General features: G+C 37.1%; 1 pseudogene; it reads left to right on the top strand.

Annotated features, from left to right (window-relative positions):
* Positions 1–844: 844 nt before the first annotated feature.
* LOC103015496 (FACT complex subunit SPT16-like) lies at positions 845–20,261 on the top strand (annotated as a pseudogene).
* Positions 20,262–21,215: the final 954 nt, after the last annotated feature.

Below are 21,215 nucleotides of genomic sequence, written 5' to 3'. Positions count from 1 at the left end.
ACAACAGTAAGAGGTGGACAGATCCAAACTGATACAGAAGTGGTGGAAAATTCCATTACCTTCTGAATATTTATCCCTGAGACTACAGTAGAACATCTACTGCTAACATTCATTCAGTCAGTGCAACGCTGAGTTAAAATGGTTTAATCGATCAAACACATTAGTCAAATTTTTACCCCCATATCCAGGAGAAGCAGTCTTTCACAAATGTTTTATACATATAGGATCACCTGGAAAAGAGACATGTTCTCAGCTAAGTATGGAGAAGACTTGATTAGAATTACTTACAAATATTTTGGGGCATTAGTCTTTGCTAGTAGGATGTTCTGCATAAAGCCCCCAGAAGTTAATAGGAATTAATACTGTAAATCAGATCTATGATCAGCCAGAACAGGATTAGGCCCCAATTAAGACCACAGGGATGGTTAATGAGATGACAACTAAGATTCTGGCTCTCAACCTGCACATAAGGAACATATTAGAATTCTTTCTCATACTTTCAGAGCCCATGTTTGGATCTGTCACACACATAAATCTTTTACAAAATTTCATTATATGTATACTTTTTTCTTTCTTTTCTTTGGCTGTGCTGTCTGTGCAGCTTGTGGGATCTTAGTTCCCCAACCGGGGATCAAACCTGTACCCTGTGCAGTGAAAGCATGGAGTCCTAACCACTGGACAGCCAGGGAATTCCCAAAATTTCATTATATTTTGACTTGCCATACATATTTGTTGAGATTGGGTTTCACTACATGTTGCAGAGTCCCAGAATACCAATGGCTTAAACAAGATAAAATTTTATACCTTTCATGTAAAGTCCAGAGGTGCGCAAGGCAGGGTTGATATGGCAGCACTAATCCACGGTGACCCAGCCTTTGCCCGCTCACCAGGCTACTTCCATCGTGTGTGCCTGTATCTTCGTGGTACAGCCATCACAGCTGTGTTCCAGGCAGTAGGAAGGAGGAAGAGACAAGCAGGGGCAGGTGTGTCTGAGCTTATTCATAAGGAGGATTAGAGAAGCTGCCAGAGCAAACTTCCACTCCCATCTCATCTAAGAACCTAATCACATGACCACACCAAACCGCAAGGAAGGCTGGGAAACCCAGTTTTAATGTCCAAAACCATTTGCCCAACAGAAAGAAAATGTAGATTTCCATTTTGGTAATTTCTTTCAATTACCATGAAAGAAAGGGAGAACAAATACAGGGGGACAGACTACAGTATTTGCCACATTTTGCAAGTAAAGTACTAGTCTAGGTTGGGTATTGTAATTCTTCCTTTTAGTTTCCCTACATTTACTTTTTTGAGTTTCAGTGTTGGCTTCGACTTCTACTGTAACTGGCTTGATCCCTGAGAGCTCCAGCCATGGAAATGAAAACTAGATAAGGGTGTACTTCATGGAGTAACAGTGAAAATGTTTCCTCTCAATATCACACTATTATCACTGAATGGTTATACTTATCTCTTGTGCCCTCTTCCTGTGATTATCAACTTTAGTTTTCTAATTTTTAACAAATTATCAAATTTAACTGCTCAGCAAATCATCTTTCCAGACTGATTCCTAAACGTTGTTGTCTGTTTGCATGACAGCCATCTCCACATCACTATGAACAATTTGGTTGCTCTCTGGACCTTCTGAAGCATGGATGTCTGTTCTGTGACAAATGTCAGAAGTGAATAAATGAACTTTACCTCAATGGAGAGAGAAACACACTTTGGATAAATGATCAAAATTCATCAGTGGTTTGCCAACTTATGGATCATCAAAAGGAAATATCTTCTATGGCCAAAGAGATGGGAATAGATAGTGTCCTTTAAAATCTGGTACTACAGGTAATAATAGGCATTGTGTATTTGAAAGTTGCTAAGAGAGTAGATCTTAAAAGTTTTTATCACAGGAAAAAAAATTATAACTGTGTGCCGATGGATGTTAGCTAAACTTATTGTGGTGATCATTTTTCAATAAACACATACATCAAATCATTATGTTGTATACCTGCAACTAATATAAACTTCTATGTCAATTATATCACAATTTAAAAAAATAAAATAAAATGTGGGCATATAATTACAGAAAAAGTTGATAGTGAAACACCATAAATATTGAAAGAAAATCTTGCTTCAGGTGCCAATTAAAGTGGGCTACCAAGTTAAAGAAGAAAAAAATAGCCTATTTAAACTATATAAATATAAGAAAGAGATATTTTAGGAACAGAATTATCCCTCAAAATTATTCATCCAAATCTTTTTATTTTGTAGATGAGGTTACTGAGATGCAGGGAACTAAGCTGAAAACACTCCTGAAATTAATTATAAACCTCTTGAGAATATCATTTCTATTTTTGTCATTATTGAATAATAGTCACCTGTAAGCATAAGATTTTGTCAGATTCTTACAGAGATACAAATGATTAAAAATAATGTAAATCATTAATTAATGTAAAATCTTTATTAATATAAATTTTGGAGCAAATTTCTAAACTTCTAAAAATGAGGAGAAAGAATTATTCATAAAAAGACATAGTTCAGAGAATGAGATTGACATTTAAGTATAATACTGTCCTTTTTGTGCATGAAAAGGAGCCAATCAATATTTAAGTGTAATTATCTAACTACTAACATTTTTTAAAATTAATTAATTAATTAATTAATTTTTGGCTGTGTTGGGTCTTCGTTTCTGTGTGAGGGCTTTCTCTAGTTGAGGCGAGCGGGGGCCACTCTCATCGCGGTGCGCGGGCCTCTCACTGTCGCGGCCTCTCTTGTTGCGGAACACAAGCTCCAGACGCGCAGGCTCAGTAGTTGTGGCTCACAGGCCTAGTCACTCCGCGGCACGTGGGATCCTCCCAGACCAGGGCTCGAACCAGTGTCCCCTGCATTGGCAGGCAGATTCTCAACCACTGCGCCACCAGGGAAGCCCTACTAACATTTAAAAGGAAAAAAGAAAAAAAAAGAAAAAAGAAAATGAAAAACAAACCATTGGGTTTTTTTCATCATTTATTTCCTACACTCTCATCTCTTCATAGTAGGCAAGATATAAATTTTTTTTGGTGAACTCTAATGAAGAAACCCACCAACCTGGCCATCAGGGCTGAAGCCAGGGCATCTATCAGCTAACAATTACAAGTTGTATTTAGTCCCATTTATTTGTAAATTAGCTTCTTCTTTTCAATATATTCTTCCAAAAGAAGGTTTGGAAAATATTTTATCTGCTTCTATTGGTTAAGGAACATTTTCTTTCTTGCTTTGATTGCCTAATGAAGAAAACAATCACTATGATCAACTTAAACAAGACCACAGATAATCTAACCGTGAAGCTAAAATAATTGCTAACCTTCCATCATTTCTGCATCTTCCACAGAATGCCCTTCAGCCTGAAAAGTTCACTGAGAAAGTCAATAACAATTCCTGTCATTGCTTTGTATCCCTGATCAATGTGCTCAGAAAAGAGCTGACGTGACCAGTGCACTGAAGATGTCGTTCCTGGTTCTTTTAAAGGGCACCTCTGTCAATTTTGCTGCTGTGGACATCTATCCTTCTTTAAGAGTCCTAAGTTAAAATTGAAGAATTTATGAAAGTTGTTATTGAAGTGATATTAAGATATAGTAGTCTTTAATGTATTATCACATTCTTAACAAATGTTACTGGGATGGCAAAATAAGGCAAGAAACAATAAAAAAATGTGAACAGAAGGGATTTCATAGGATTTGTCCTTGGTTTGTCATTCTCTCTCTCTCCCTCTTTCTTTTTCTCCCTTCCCTTCTTTCTCCCTTCTTAGAAACTCCCTTTTGTTGAAAACCTGTTATGAATGATTTTGTAATGGCAGAACATGCTCTGGCAACATATCAAATGCTTGAAAAAATTAACGTGAGGAACAGGCTGGCAGCTTGCTGAATTCATTTAAAAGACAGCAAATGTTATGGAATAAACAATCAAAAGCGAACACTAGCTGGATTTTAAAGTAAAATTTCTTACTTAATTGAAGACTGGTATTAATTGAACTAATTCTTCAATGCATAAGGGCCATTTTCATACTGTCAAAGTGTTGTTTACAGCATGAGTTATGTCTTCTTATGCACTCTCTGGAGGGATTGTAAAGAGCTTGTGACCGTTTTTGAATGGTTAAAATACTCAGTACATCATCACCAAGATGTCCTTCTAGGAAAGAATTTCACTTAAATCCAGTTAAAGTAGACTTTAATATTCATAAGAGAATAGAATTATCATCTGAATAAATCTATCATGCAGATAGATAGATAGATTCTTGTGGCAAGAATTAAATAAAGCCCAGAAGCTTAACATTTTACTGGAAATTGTTCTTTCAAAAACTGGAAATAAAAATAGAAATAATTTAATCTTTCAGTTCATGCAAATGAGCTTATAAAACTTTCAGACCACAATGGTAAGGTAGATTCACAGAAAAAGGGGAAATTTAAAAAATCATGAGGTTTGGGGGTTTTTGTTTGTTTGTTTAATTCTATGCAAATAACTTGGAAAACCTGAATAACATAAAGAATATTTTGAAAAATATAACTTACCAAAACTTAACCAAAAGATTAGAAAAAAAATCTAGGCAGATAGATTTCCAAAAAAGAAATAAAGTAGTCCAAAAGTTACTTTTGTTTCTTCAAACGTTTTCCTGGGAGAATTCTATAAAATCTTTAGAGAACATATAATTCCAATGTTATTTAAATTGTTTCAGATTATAGAGAAGGAGAAAAGTCCCTAAGTGCATTTAATAAAGCAAGTAAAGCATTTATACCAAAGGAATGACAAAGATCACAAACAAGGAAATCTATAAATCAATCTCATTTATTAATAAAGTTCAAAATCCAAAATAAAATATTAGCAAATAAAACTCAGTAGTTCCTGAGAGGAGACCAAGATGGCAGAGTAGAAGGATGTAGAACTCACCTCCCCCCATGAATGTATCAATCATACATCTACCCGTGGAACAAAAACTAACCAGAGGCTGGAAGAAAGATTCCTGTACAACCAGGGCTATAAGAAAGGAACACATGGAATCGGGTAGAAAGGGAGGAGAAGGAATCAGGTTGCTAACTGTGCCCCTGGGAGGGGACTCAGAAGAAGGGGAACATTGCTTGGGTGGAGATTCTCCCTGGGGAGTGAACAGTTCAAGCCACATACTGGGCTTCACAGCCCTGGGGTCTGACACAGGTAAGACAAGTCCCCTTGCTTTGTTGGAGGGGCAGGGACTAACAGACGGGCTGAGGGAAGCCTGGACTCCACTCGTGAGGAGCACGCACGTGCTTGCTTATTCCTGTAACAGGGTGGGGGGCAGATTGAAACTGCAGGTTTCCCGCAGCCTCTCTGGAGAATGCTCCAGCCTGAGCTAAGCATCTGTTCTGGCCCCCGCCTGTTTCATGACACAGCTCTACACTGGGACAAGAGTGGCAGCAGCTGAGGGGAGAGCTCAGCTGTGAGGGATAAAGGCAGCTCAGACCTGGAGTGGCATCTGAGCAGAGCGGGGGACAGTCACTACTGGTGCTTAAACAGGCAGCACATCAGAAGCCATCCAGGTCACTGAATGTGACCAGGGCAGCCACTGTCCATGCCCAGATCCATGCTGAGCACTTGCACCAGCCCCTCTCTTGCTCCAGCACTACTCCCTTCTGGGTTGAAGATGCCAGTTCTGGGAGAGGGGAGAGCACACACTTAAAGTGAACAGAGCCAGCTCAAACCCAACAGTCAGGGCTCCTACTCCAGCAACTTGGGACCCACTCCCACCCTGGATAGGGTGTGATGGCCATTGAGCAGAGATGAAGCCTAGGCACAGCAATCAGATAAGAAAAATAAATAAAAAGCATCCAAATGGAAAAGGAAGAAGTAAAATTGGAAGGAAGTATATTGTATGACATAATACAATATATAGAAAACTCTAAAATCTCCACCAAAACTATTAGGACTAATAAATGAATTTAGCAAAGTTTTGTGATATAAGATTAATACATAGAAATCTGTTGCATTTCTTTACACTAACAATAAAATATCAGAAAGAGAAAGCAAGAAAACAATCCTGTTTAAAATCACATCAGGGCTTCCCTGGTGGCGCAGTGGTTGAGAATCTGCCTGCCAATGCAGGGGGACATGGGTTCGAGCCCTGGTCTGGGAAGATCCCACATGCCGCGGAGCAACTAGGCCCGTGAGCCACAATTACTGAGCCTGCGCATCTGGAGCCTGTGCTCCGCAACAAGAGAGGCCACGATAATGAGAGGCCCGCGCACCGCGATGAAGAGTGGCCCCCGCTTGCCGCAACTAGAGAAAGCCCTCGCACAGAAACGAAGACCCAACACAGCCAAAAATAAATAAATAAATTAAAAAAAAAAATCACATCAAATAGAATAAAATACCTAGCAAAAATTTTACCCAAGGAGATGAAAAATCAATACTCTGAAAATCATAAAGCACTGATGAAGGAAACTGAAGGTGATTTAAAAATTGAAAGATAGGGACTCCACTGGTAGTCCAGTGGTAAAGAATCCGCCTTCCAATGCAGGGGGTGCAGGTTCGATCCCTGGTCGGGGAACTAAGATCCCACATGCCACGGAGGAACTAAGCCTGTGCTCTGCAACTATTGAGCTCGTGTGTCTCAATGAGAGATCCCCTGTGCTGCAAACTAAGGTATCCTTTGTTCTTGGATTGGAAGAATTAGTATTGTTAAAATTCTACCCAAAGGATCTACAGATTGATTGCAACCCCTATTAAATATGACATTTTTCACAGAACTAGAACAAATAATCCTAAAATTTATATGTAACCATAAAAGACCCCAAGTTGCCAAAGCAACCTTGAGAAGAAAGAACAAAGCTGGAGGTATCATGCTCCCTGACTTCAGACTATACCACAAAACTACAGCAATTAAAACAGCATAATACTGGAACAGAAACAGACACATAGATCAATGCAACAGAATGGTGAACTCAGAAATACAGCCACACACTTATGGTTAATTAATCTGTGGCAAAAGTGACAAGAATATACAATGGAGAAAAGATAGTCTCTTCAATAAGTGGTGCTGGGAAAACTGGACAGCTACATGTAAAATAATGAGATTAGAATATTTTCTCACATCATATACAAAAATAAACTCAAAATGTATTAAAGATCTAAATGTAGGACTGGAAACCATAAAACTCTTAGAAGAGAACAGAGGCAGAACAGTCTTTGACATAAATCATGGCAATACTTTTTTTGGAGGGGACCTCATTAAACTTAGAAGCTTTGAACAGCAAAGGAAACCATTGACAAAATGTAAAGACAACCTACTGAATGGGAGAAAATATTTGCAAACGATATGACCAATAAGAGGTTAATATCCAAAATATATAAACAGCTCATACAACTCAATACCAAAAAAACCAAACAACTCAATTTAAAAATGGACAGAAGACCTGAATAGAAATTTTTCTAAAGAAGATGTACAGATGACCAACAAGCCCATGAAAAATGTTCAATACCACTAATCATCAGAAAACTGCAAATCAAAACCACAATGAGATATCACTTCACACCTGCCAGAATGTGTGAATGTCTACAAATAACAAATGATGGCAAGGATGTGGAGAAAAGGGAACACTTGTACACTGTTGGTGGGAATGTAAATTAGTGCAGCCACTATGGAAAACAGTAAGGTGGTTCCACAAAACACTAAAAATAGAACTACCAGCAATTTCACTGCTGGGGATATATCTGAAGAAAATGAAACCAGTAATTTTAAAAGATACATGCACTCCAATGTTCTTAGCAGCATTATGTACAATAACCAAGATATGGAAGCAACCTAAGTGTCCATCAACAGATGAATAGATAAAGATATGCTCTCTTTATATATACAATGAAATATTACTCAGCCATAAAAAAGAATGAAATAATGCCATTTGCAGCAACATGGATGGATCTAGAGGGTAGTATGCTTAGTGAAACAAGTCAGGCAGAGAAAGACAAATACTCTGTGTTATCATTTATATGTGGAATCTTAAAAATAAAACAAATGAATGTATATAACAAAACAGAAACAGACTTACAGATGTAGAGAACAAACCAGTGGTTACCAGTAGGGAGAGGAAAGGGAGGAGGATCAAGATTGGGGTATAGTATTAAGATATACAAAGTACTATGTATAAAATAAATAAGCAACAAGGATATATTGGGCAGCACAGGGAAATATACCCATTATTTTCTGATAACTTTAGAGTGTAATCTATATAAATATTGAATCACTATGTTGTATACTTGAAACTAATATAATATTGTAAATCAACTATTCCTCAATAAAAGAAAACCTCAGTAGTTCCTTAAAAAATAGTAGATCATTACCAAATGGCTTTATTCTAGAAATATAAGTTAAGTTAATATTATGACCTGTATCGTCATATTATAGAACCAAGAAGAAAATGCATATGATCATCATCAACAATGTTAAAACAAAAACAAAAACAAAACACTGAGCCATCATGTTTTATGGGAACACTCAAGAAATATTCTGTTGATATCCAGAAAAAATTAAACAATGTCTACTGTCACATTTCAATTTAAATTGGACTAAGATATTAACAAATGCATTTAAGAAAAGAAAAAGAAATTAGAGGTTCAGAAGTTAACAGGAAAAGCTAAAATTATCTTAACTGAAAATATTATTTCATTCTTAAAAACTACAAGATAATTAAACTAAAATTACTTCAAACAATAAAGAAATTTATTAATATAATGATGCACGAATTTAATAATGGCAAATCAATGGGCTTTATGCATATGGCAATAGGACATAGAAGAACAAATTCCATTTGTAGTATCAATAAATATAATAAATAAGAAAACATTTAAAACTAATACAAAAAACCTATATGAGAAAACAGTTTTGAACACTTCTGAAGGCACAAAATAATACTTGAAGAAATGAGAAAATGTACCATGTTCTTTGATAGGCACATTCATTGTATAAACGTCAATTCTCTCTAAGTCAATTTGTTAATTTAGCATGATCCCAATAAAAATGCCAACTGTTTATCATTGTTGTTGTTATTGTTCTTTTTATTTTTTGATCGAGGGATTATATCTAATAGAGGTGATTCTCAAGTTCATTTTGAAAAATGAACATAACTCATGCATATATCCTGATAAATAACTCTGAATGAATCAATGTTTTAAATGTAAAAAATAAAACAATACAAATATAATATAAAAATACAAGTAAACTCCTATAAAGGAGGAAGTTTTTAAAATTATAGACTCAAATCTATAAGGCATAAAACAAAAGACTGTAAAATTCAACTACATTAAAAAAACTAAGGCATGGGGTAAAAATATTATAAGCAAATTAAAAAGACAAGTGAAAAAGTGAGAAAATTATCTGTGACTCATATCACAAAGGAAAGACTCACCTTCCACATATAAAACTGTCTTTGAAATAAATAAGAAAATGTCTACTGAACAAATAGGGAAAAAATAAGAAAAGGATATGAATAGACAGTAAAGCAAAGGCAATATAAACAAACTCTAGATTTGTAAAAAGCTGTTCATCTGCACTCATAATAAAGAAATACTAATTCAAACATTAACATACTTGTGGTCTCAAAACATGGCCCCAGAATTATTTGGCATTCTTCCCATCAGGCGGTGTCACTTTCCCTTATATCTGGGGTCTTAATGTTCTGACAAACAGAATACAGTAGAGGTGTTTCAGTGCCAGTTTCTGGGCCAGAGCTTCTAGACACTGGAGATTTCCACATACTGTCTCTTTCTCTTAGAACCCAATCACCATACTGTGAGGAAGCACAAGCCTCCCAGTAGAGATGCCCGTGTAGACAGGAACCAACAGCCAGTACCAGCTTGCCAGCTATGAGAGTACGCCATCTTGGAAGGAGACCCTCCAGCTCCAGTTGAGCTGTCCTAGCTGACACTGCATGGAGCAGAGATGAGTGTCCTCACTATGTTCTGGTGAAATTGAAAATTTGTGAGTCAATTAAATGATTCTATTGTTTTAAGCCATTAAGGGCTGACTTAGCATGGTTTTTGAAATATAGCCAATAGGTAACCAGAGCAGCCATGATTATTCCAGAAACTTGACAACACAGGGCTACGTGGAAATAGTTACTCGTACACATTCCTAGGAGATAAGAACACGGATTGAGGCAGCTGTGGAAGCAATTCTTTCCCTGTTTTGTTCTTTTTTACTCTTTTGATTTTGGAATCATATGAATATAATATCTTTTCCACAAGTCTAATTTGAAAAGAAAAAACGTTTAAAGTATATGCAAGTTACTTTATTATGTAGGAAATTTATACTTAATATGCGTATTAAGCTATATAGTTTATAAGACAATTTCACAAATATTGTCTCATTTTATCAATCATAGCAATTCTGTGATGAATACATAAGTAGGGTGATTATTATCCTACAATAATCCAATTACAATTGCAGAAACCAAAACTCTAGTTGTTACTCATCAAGTAAATGGCATGGCCAGAATTTAAATTGAGCTGTCCTTGCAAAAGGCAGTTTGGCTTACTGGAAAGCAAACTAGAAATTAGAAGACCCAGGTCCTACTTTCAATTTTGTCTTTAATTCCTTGAATATTTTTGAATGAGATGCTTAACTTATCTTGCATTTGATTTTATCATCCGGAGACCAGACATGAAAATACCTATTGTTCTAACTTCCCCTGGAGAGCATTATAGGGATAAAATAACATAACGAATGTGAAGGTGCTTTGAAAATAAGTAAATGCAGAGCATTATCACCAGTAATTGTAAATATAAAGGTAAAATAGATCATGGCTCTGCTTAAATATAACAGAATAAATATACTGCATTTACAGTAAAAATGATGGAGTAATAATACCTGTCAGCATGAGATGTAGACAGATTTCAAGGAATTAGGAAACAGATGGAGAAAAGGAAACTGATGAAGTAGGAGAGAGGCAGCACTGTGTAGCATAGACTCAGAAAAAAATACAGTCAAAAGGTTGCTGATCATCCCCAAAGATCTCTAGACTGTCTCAGGATTTGGATATACCATGTTCATTACTTCCACCACAAGCCAGAAGTAAAAGGCTTTTCTATAAAGATATCAATGTCCACCCCATTCAGGCATTTAGGTGTCTCCAGTGAGATGACTGATTCTTGTCCAGTCATCTCAGAGTTAATTGACAAGTCCCACACACATACCCAGGCCTCTCAATCAGCTTTCTGTTGCCTCATTCTTAAAAATGACCATTGAGAAAACTGGAAGAAAAAAAACAAAACAGGGAGTATAAAAAAAAATTTTTTTAACTCCCATTGGTATCTTTAGAAAGTTTCACCAAAATTTTCCATCAGTTGTTATGATGAAGGAAAGAAAGAATGAGAGAGAGAGAGGAAGGAAGGAAGGGAAGAAGGATGGAAGGAAAGAAGGAAGGAAGGAAAGAATATACTAAGTAATAATCAGAAAACAGAAAGACCTCTTTGACATTCTTTCCACCCAAAAATCAATGAATCAGTAAAAATTTAAATTGAAAAAATGTTCTAGAAAGTAATACAAAAGGATTAAGAGTTGTAAGATAGAGGGGAAAAATTCAGAGTTATGGAATATGAGTATATTAGATCCAACATATAACTATGAAATTCCAGAAATAGAGGATAGTAAAATTGAAAGGAGGAATTATCAAAGAACTAGAGTAGCAGTTCTCAAGGTGTGATCCAAGGACCTCTCAGGTCCTCTCTTTTCTTCTTATTAACCAAAACAACATAGCTCTACAGATAGAGAAGGATGTCAATAGATAATATGAAAAACTGGAAAATCTAGAACTAGCTGTGTGAGGCTTTTATCTAGAGATAATAACCATTTAAAGACATAACTACTATAAGAAACAGGTAAACAATTAAAGAGATTGCCTGTGGGGATAAGAATGGGGACAGAATAAATTAGTTAAGGATCCTTTCTTTTAAATATCAGTATTTACATATCTAACTATTATAGATAGCTCAGTTAATAGAGGGTTCACTATCATGAAGGAATTTCCCACAGTTTCACATTAGGAGGCTGAGAGTTGGTCCTTCCTGAGGTTTGGAGGTGAGAATTATTGACACTAGTCTGCAGGTGGGTCTTCCTGATGACCTCATGCACTCCCTTCTATGTAACTGTGAAATTTTGTGTGTGTTTGAGGAACATTGTGTGTGCTACCTTCCTCAGTCTTAAACTACGAAGTAAATTAAATCCCCACTAAATTTTCTAGCTCTTCTATCTTCCTTTCCTTGTTCCCTCTCCAATTCCTTGTTGGGTTGTCCCTTTATAATTCCTTATTACAAACTTGAAACTAATGAGCTGGAGTTTTTGTTAAAGAGTTTTATGTTCTTTTGAAGAAAAACAATGGGGCAATTTATATTGAAGCAAATTCTTAGAATCTTTTACCCTAGTTTTTAGTGGAATATTTGGGGAAATCCAGGGACATCTCTGGAACAGCAAAGCTCTTTAGATTGGATCCTATCTCCTGAAAGGGGACATTAAGTGATGACCTTGAGTAATGGGCACTCTGGAATGGAATGATGGAAATGGAGTAGAGACACCTAAGAGCCTTGTGCCCCTGTACAGACACATGGGTCTACTGTTTCCTGGAACTATGGAAGTCAGCCATTAGCTCGATATATTTCACATGCCACTCAAGAGGGGAGAAAGGACATAAATACATTTTGCAGCATAATAGTTGCAGTGTGACCAACCATCCCGGTTTGCCTGGGGTTATCCCAGTTTTAGCACTGAAAGTCCTGCATCCCAGGAAACCCCTCAGTCCCAGAAACACTGGGACAGTGGTTACCTTATGGTTGTATGCCTAGTGTGAAGTCAACTGCCTAGAATAAAATCCCAGCTCCACCACTTATTAGCTGTGTGACTTTGCTGAAATTATTATTTTTTTCCACATCTATATTGGAGTATAAATGTTTTACAATGTTGCGTTAGTTTTTGCTGTACAACAAAGTGAATCAGCTTATGTATACATATATCCCCATATCCCCTCCCTCTTGAGCCTCCCTCCCACCCTCCCTATCCCATCCCTCTAGGTCGTCACAGAGCACCGAGCTGATCTCCCTGTGCTATGCAGCAGCTTCTCACTAGCCATCCATTTTACATTTGGTAGTGTATATACGTCAATGCTACTCTCTCACTTCATCCCAGCTTCCCCTTCCCCCCCGCCCCCCATGCCCTCAAGTCTGTTCTCTACGTCTGCATCTTTATCCCTGCACTGCCACTAGGTTCATCAGTACCGCTTTTTAAAATTCCATATATATGCGTTAACATACGGTATTTGTTTTTCTCTTTCTGACTTACTTCACTCTGTATGACAGATTCTATGTCCATCCACCTCACTACAAATAGCTCAATTTCATTCCTTTTTTTTTTTTTAAATTTCATTCCTATTTATGGCTGAGTAATATTTCCATTGTATATATGTGCCACATCTTCTTTATCCATTCATCTGTAGATGGACATTTAGGTTGCTTCCATGTCCTGGCTATTGTAAATAGTGCTACAATGAACATTGTGGTATATGTTTCTTTTTGAATTCTGGTTTTCTCAGGGTATATGCCCAGTAGTGGGATTGCTGGGTCATGCGGTAGCTCTATTTTTAGTTTTTTTAAGGAACCTCCATACTGTTCTCCATAGTGGCTGTATCAATTTACATTCCCACCAACAGTGCAAGAGGGTTCCCTTTTCTCCACACCCTCTCCAACATTTATTGTTTGTAGATTTTTTGATGATGGTCATTCTGACCAGTGCGAGGTGATACCTCACTGTGTGTTGAAATTATTTAATCTCACTTTTTCTAAATCGCCTTAATGAAAGTAGGGATAAATTAGTACCTATGTGGTGGGGTTGTGATAATAAATGACTGAATACGTGTAAAGTCAAAGCAGTGCCTAGTAGGTAGCAAGCACTCAATAAATATTACCTAACAAAACCAATACTAGTGTTACTATTTTCAAGTAGAAAGATGATTCATTGCACACCAAAGTAAATAGAGTTGTGTACATAACATCATTTTGGTTTGGAGATTGATGAGGTCAAATAGGACCAACCAATGGATATTTTGGGATGTCAGTTAGCTGAATCAAAATCAAGTATTTATTTGGTTAATCCTGTAAACTCTGCAGAAATAGCTGTCAGGAAAGGCAGCACCTCATATTCATCTGAGCTGTAGACAAAGCTTCAAACAATAGGTGATATTAAAACAACCCAATAATCAAAGCTACTTTCATATGTCAGATGTGAGATCATGTTCATCTTGCATCAAATATTTACTGTTGAAATCGAAATGGACATCAGGTATTTACTGTTGAAAGCAGAGGTAGTAGAATAGGGAATGTAGTGAGCTGTGTAATTGAGCTCGAATTGTTCTAGTATTTTTTTTTGAAAGGCAGCTATGCTCACTACTATACCACCAACGCTATTTCTTTTATATTAAGTAAATTCTAAGTCTTCCTGAAATTGATGGTTGTAAAAAATGTACAGTAGACATAGGCTTTTTTCTTTTCTTTTCTTTTCTTTTTTGCTATTCAACATCTGAACATCTTCTTTTTTGTTAATCCATCATGTGAGCATTGGTTCCACTCTGGAACCAAAAAGGCCAAATTCTGCTTCCTCCTCCCCTATTGCAGCTATAACAGTAGTTTTCAAACCTTTGTGTGTGTCAGGATCACGTGGAAAGCTTTTTAAAACATGGATTGCTGGGCCCCATACCTTGGAGGGATTGAGAACCTACATTTCTAAAAAGTTCCCAGGTGATATTGATACCGCTTGTGAGGGATCACACTTTGACTAATAAGTTAGTACAGGAGAACAGGACTTAGGTCAAAGAGATGCATCTGTCTGGGACTTGAGACAATAATGCAAACACCAGGACGGCTGAGAAATTATCTGTAAATAGAGCAGGCATATCAGGAATCTATCTCTGTCAACAAAAGTGTTCAACAGCAGGTTTCAAATCAGGTTTTTATATGTGTCCTTTGACACAGCCTAATATGTAGGGCATAAAGACGCTCAGAGTCTGTCCTTTGTAGTAACAGTGCGGGCAGGGAAAAGGGATGAGAGATGTGGTAGCAGAGAAAAACTCAGATGAGGGAGGAAGACGCTGCTGTGAGCAGCAAGCAGCTCAGAACAGTGATGAGTAGTTTGCTGAAGGCACTGCTAAGAGACTGGCCGGATCTTGTGACCCCACCCCCAAACTTAGTTCCCACCTTGTGACTCACTACGTGACACAGGGTGAGCCGTCTGACTTTCAGTTCCTACCGTACTAGGAGGAGTAATAAAGCAGACAGAGATTTTATTGTAATAGATAAATTAGATTAAAGGAATTTGCATGCACTATAAAACAGAGCATTCTTGTGGAAAGGGCAACAAGAGTGACATTTTTAACATTAAAAAAAGGCTCTTCTTGCATCAGTATTTCTACTGAATTTAAGACCCCCTTTCTAAATATCACTCTTTATTTCATCTTGTTTTAGCCACAGTACTGATTTGGAGCTGTGGCATGTTAATTATTTTTTCTTAAAAATTATTATAATTCAAGAGATTCAAAGTTCTTTCTAAAATCCAAACCATAAAAGTAGATAATTCGATGTTAATTTAGTCTTCCTATGTATCTATAGGAAGTCTACCCTATATATTACATTAAATTGATTCATAATTAAAATTATTTCCACAAAGAAAATTCCAAGCCCAGATAGCTTCATTGATGAAGTCTATCAAATATTTAAGAAAGAAGAACTATGAATTTTGCACAAACTCTTTCAGAAAATGGAAAAGAGAATATTTTTTCTGATAGAAAATTTTTTTATTGAAGCATAGTTGATGTATAATATTGTATGTTACAGGTGTACAACATAGTGATTTACAATTTTTAAAGGTTATACTCCATTTATAGTTATTATAAAATATTGGCTGTATTCCCTGTGTTGTACACTATATCCTCATAATTTATTTATTTTATACATAATAGGTTGTACCTATTAATCCTCTAGCCCTATCTTGCCCTTCCCCCTTTTCCTCTCCCCACTGGTAACCACTAGTTTGTTCTCTATATCTGTGAGTCTGTTTCTTTTTTGTTATATACACTAGCTTGTTTTATTTTTTTTAGATTCCACATGTAAGTGATATCATACAGTATTTGTCTTTTTCTGTCTGACTTATTTCATTAAGCATAATACCCTCCAAATCCATCAATGTTGTTGCAAATGGCAAAGTTTCATTTTTTTTATGGCTAAGTAGTGTATATATATATATATATATATATATATATATATATATATATACCACATCTTCTTTATCCATTCATCCATTGATGGACACTTAGGTTGCTTCCATATCTTGGCAATTGTAAATAATGCTTCTATGAACTCTGGGGTGCCTGTGTCTTTTCAAATTAGTGTTTTTGCCTTTTTTCACATACACAACCAGGAGTGGAATTGCTGGGTCATATGGTAGTTCTATTTTTAGTTTTTTGAGGAACCTCCATACTGTTTCCCACAATGACTGCACCAATTTACATTCCCACCAACAGTGTACAAGGGTTCCCATTTCTCTACACTACAACTTCACCAACACTTGTTATTTGTGTTCTTTTTGATGATAGTCATTCTGACAGGTGTGAGATGATATTGTATTGTGGTTTTTGATTTGCATTTCCCTGATAATTAACAAGGTTGAGCATCGTTTTATATCTTTTAAAAAGAGTAGATATCATCTAGGGAAGAGCAAAAGAAGTACAAGCACAGTGTATGGAGTCCTGTCTCCTTTGACCTTCACAGTCTTTCATAGCACACAATTCCTTCAAACACACAATCATTGATACTCATACAGCTAAAATGTATTGATACTAAAATATGAACCCTGACTATAGGTAGATTGTACTCATTTAATACTCACAAAATCCCTCTAAAGCTATTACTATGATTATTCCAATTTCACAACGGAGAAAACTGTGAGTCAGTGAATTTAAGTAACTTGGTCAAGGTCACACAAAAGCTAAATTTTGTAATCCGTTTTCAAACTCTCATTTGATTTCTTCTGAGAGATAGATGGTAAAAATAATAATCTGAGAAGCTTTGCATTTGTATCTTCTTGGTAGTCAGAGTGTTGCATAGCTTTGTACACTGCCCTAAGTGATGCTCCTCTCCAGATATTAGCTAAAACATTAAAAAGTCTTCCTTTTTCCATAGAACTAGAAAGGATCTTGAAAAAATTGTTTTCTAACTGTTCGTTTCTAAGAAGTGTATTAATGCAAACCCATTTTATATTGCCATCAAATCTTAAGTCTCCTGGTTGGAATTCAAAGTAATCATATTGTTTTGATATTTCTAAAACAGTGAGAAAGCAGTGAGGTAAAGCAGTATCCTCTGCCTGGCTCCCAGGTCTAGATGCTTCTTTTCTCCCTGTGCACTCTTACATGACCATTTTCTTTCCCATCTTTCCACACTCAGCCCACACCCAGCCTCCTCTGCTTCAGACCTACTTTGTAACCTTGCTGTCACATCAACACACTTAGAGAAAGTTTACTTTTTTCAATCCATTCTACATATTTCAGCAGTGTCCCCTCTGCATCATGCCAATTTGGTCATGTTATGCTTCTCCCTGGAAATCTCCCCCAGCAACTTATTGCTTAAAGAATAAAGTTGAAACTCCGTAACATGGCATGATACTGATACATTAATCTATCAAATGAGAAATATTTATAATGATTATTCCATATCTTAGTTTTCCTTAAAACATTCCTATGAGGAAGATAGATGTCATATATTCTCCTTAATTGTAAATTAAAGAAACAGAGGTGAATTACTTTCCAAAGCTATCCAGGAATTAGATGATGAAACCAATGATAAATTATATTTCTTAATCCTCTGTTTTGCCTCGAGAACAGTGATTTTAGTCTTTTTTTAATATCGCTTTGGCACACACAGTAAATAACTCCCATGTTCCACACATTCCCATGTGCATACTCATGACATGTCCAATTGGTGGCTCTCTATCAAATATCCCTTTTCTACCACTTGTGAAAACCTATCAGCACATGCTGGTGAGAGGTAGTGTGGGATCAAGGTTAAGAGTCAAACTTTATAGCTCCATAGCTCTGGGTTTCAGCCTAGGCTCTGACCTTTATGACTGTAAGACTCTGGGGCAAATTATTTAACCTCTTCAAGGCACCATTTTCTTATCTGTAAAATGGGGATGAATAAAACATAGATCTTAGAGATTTGATGAGAATAGAATGAGATATTTATAAAGTTCTTAGCACTTTTAAAGTATTCAATGAATGGTCAATTTAAAATTGTTTTGTTCTCATTCATTTTGAAATTTCTTGTCTGAGGATTTGAACTCTATTTTAATAATAAGTTCCTTGCAACACAGCCTCCTAATGGATTATGACAAAACAATGTGTGATGATACTGCTCTCTAGATAATGCATCTTTAAAAGAGTTAAGTAGTTGGGGGAACTCTGTGAGTTCCCTCATGCAGCCTGGTCTCCTCCAGACTCAGGTGAGCCTGGAAAAGATGTGCAGAGCACAGCAAACATGTGGTGTGGCCCCTCTGCTAAGGATCCCCCAAATTGTTAACAGCAGAAATGTGGAGTAGACTGCAGTCAGTGGTTTCTTTTCAATAAGGCTTTTGAAAAGAACAGTCTCTATTATTAGGGGTTAATAAATACCATACAAGTATTTAAGACAGTCTTGTATTTTTTACATAATTATTGAAATATTGCTGATTCTAGAATTAATGAGAGCAATACTCAAGAGTGTTAAAAGTCAAATCTTTGACTTCATCTCGAGCTGGATTCACGTTTCCACTCCTTTACTTACTAGGCAGAAATCCTGAAGTTACTTGACTTCTCTGGGTCTCTTTCCATAGTTGTATGATGGGAAAAATAATAAAACCTACCTCATAGGTAGTTGGTTTGAAGACTAAATGAGACCTTAGATGTAAAATGTTTAGTACAATTCCTACCACATCCTAAGGACTCAAACAATAATAACCCTCATTATTTTCTCATTTGAAATCATTTCTCTGGTCTCCTATTTGACCCATTTTGAAATACTGTTATTTTTATCCATGGTTATCCTTCTCAGTACCACCCTCACTTTTCCTGATCTTTTATGTTCAGCGAAATTGTGTCTACAGCAAAGAAACCTCAAGTGTGGGCTGAAATGTAGTTGGAAGGTTGACAGAGGACCTAGTGTTTGGATTTCTTGGAGACCTTAACTGGGACAACGTTGGTCAGGACATGTAGCATCACTATTCGTCTTGCTCAGAGGGGATCTGGCCAAATGAAAGGACCATGGAGTCCAGGAAGGGAGAGCAAAGAGGTGCGGGAGATCACCACAGACTTGGGGAAACCTCAGCATGTGCATGACCGAGATGACCTCTAGGCTGAGCAGATGGAATGAGAAATGAGGCACAAACTGAAAACAGCCTTAAAAAATTTCATTGAGAAAGTAGAGGCTCTAACTAAGGAAGAACTGGACTTTGAAGTGCTTTTTGGGGACTTGGGATTTAACAGAGCTCCTATAGGAGTACCTGCCTCCTTCAGCGCACTAGTATTGTGCTGGTAAATGCTACAGAATGGCCACCTTTTGTGGTGACGTTGGATGAAGTGGAGCTGATTCACTTGGAGCGAGTCCAGTTTCACCAGAAGAACTTTGACACAGTAATCGTCTACAAGGACTACAGCAAGAAAGTGACAACGATCAACGCCATTCATGTTGCCTCTCTTGACCCCATCAAGGAATGGTTGAATTCTTGTGACCTAAAGTACACAGAAGGAGTACAGTCTCTCAACTGGACTACAATTATGAAGACCATTGTTGATGACCCTGAGGGCTTCTTCGAACAATGTGGTTGGTCTTTCCCGGAACCTAAGGGTGAGGGGAGTGATACTGAGGAAGGGGATTTTGAGTCTTAAATCGAAGATGAGACTTTTAATCCTTCAGAAGATGACTATGAAGAAGAGGAGGGGGACAGTGAGGAAGATTATTCATCAGAAGCTGAAGAATCAGATTATTCCAAGGAATCATTGGGCAGTGAAGAAGAGAGTGGACAGGATTGGGATGAACTGGAGGAAGAAGCCCGAAAAGCTGACCGAGAAAGTCGCTATGAGGAGGAAGAGGAATGGAGTCGCAGTATGAGCTGGAAGAGGAAGGCATCTGTGCACAGGTCAGGCCGAGGCTCTAACCGAGGTTCCAGACACAGCTCTGTGCCTCCCAAGAAAAAGAGGATGTAACTTCGGAACTTTGACCCTCAGCTGCATTCTTCCTTCAGCCAATCCCTGGAAATTTTACATGACATAGAAACTTTAAAAAAAAAGAAAAGAAAAGAAAATGGAGGCTGGTCCTCCATTCAGAGTTCTCATTAACAGTCATCAGGAGCAGACAAGCTGGCTGTGTTCTGAGAACCTTCCAATTTGTGCAGGAGAAAGCTTCTCTGAGAAAGTGTTGCTTGAGCTTTCCTGTCGTGCATGGGAATGTCAGCAGGCTGTTGGGTACAACTCTAAGCCAGATTACAGTTTAGCATTTATAAATTACCATCGGCCCACATGATTTATCTCAACCTTTGTACCAGTATGGTTTTAGTAATAACATTGCATGTTTTTAGGTGAGATAAATGGTAAGAGTAAATTCCTCCTTGAAATTAAAAAACATATGTTATAAATATTAGCAATGCCAAGCAGTTTATAATGTATCTTGTTCCTAAGGGAAAATCCTATGGACATTTTTACAGCCAATTACACTGAATCCAAAGTAGCACAAAGAATTGCCTCACTCTTCCCTTTTTCTAAATTCATTGCATGAAATGCTGTCCTCATTTTTGATAGAACTGAGTGACCGCCTTGTGTTCAGCTTGCCTAACAAAGCAATTGCAGACCTAACAGTTCCTGGAAGAATCCAGCCAACTGCTAGAAAACTCAGTAATGTTATAGAATAGTGGTCACAAAACATGTGATTTCTGGAACCAACAGGGTAATCACACAAAAATGTAACAGCAGATTGTGGCTTAAGCTACTGCTCAGCACCCTGTCTTTTTCAGCACTATGCCTCTCCAGCCTCTCTTAATATAGTCCTCTTTCTCCCTTCACTTATATCCTTCCAACTGCCTCAGAAACACAGACTTACACATGCACATGCACCTTGATATTTACACATTTACTGTATTTCTCTATCCTTTCTTCAGTCCTCCT

Source organism: Balaenoptera acutorostrata, chromosome 17 (assembly GCF_949987535.1).
Source record: "Balaenoptera acutorostrata chromosome 17, mBalAcu1.1, whole genome shotgun sequence".
In the NCBI taxonomy this organism is placed as follows: Eukaryota; Metazoa; Chordata; class Mammalia; order Artiodactyla; family Balaenopteridae; genus Balaenoptera; species Balaenoptera acutorostrata.
This window is presented reverse-complemented; position numbering and strand designations above follow the sequence as displayed.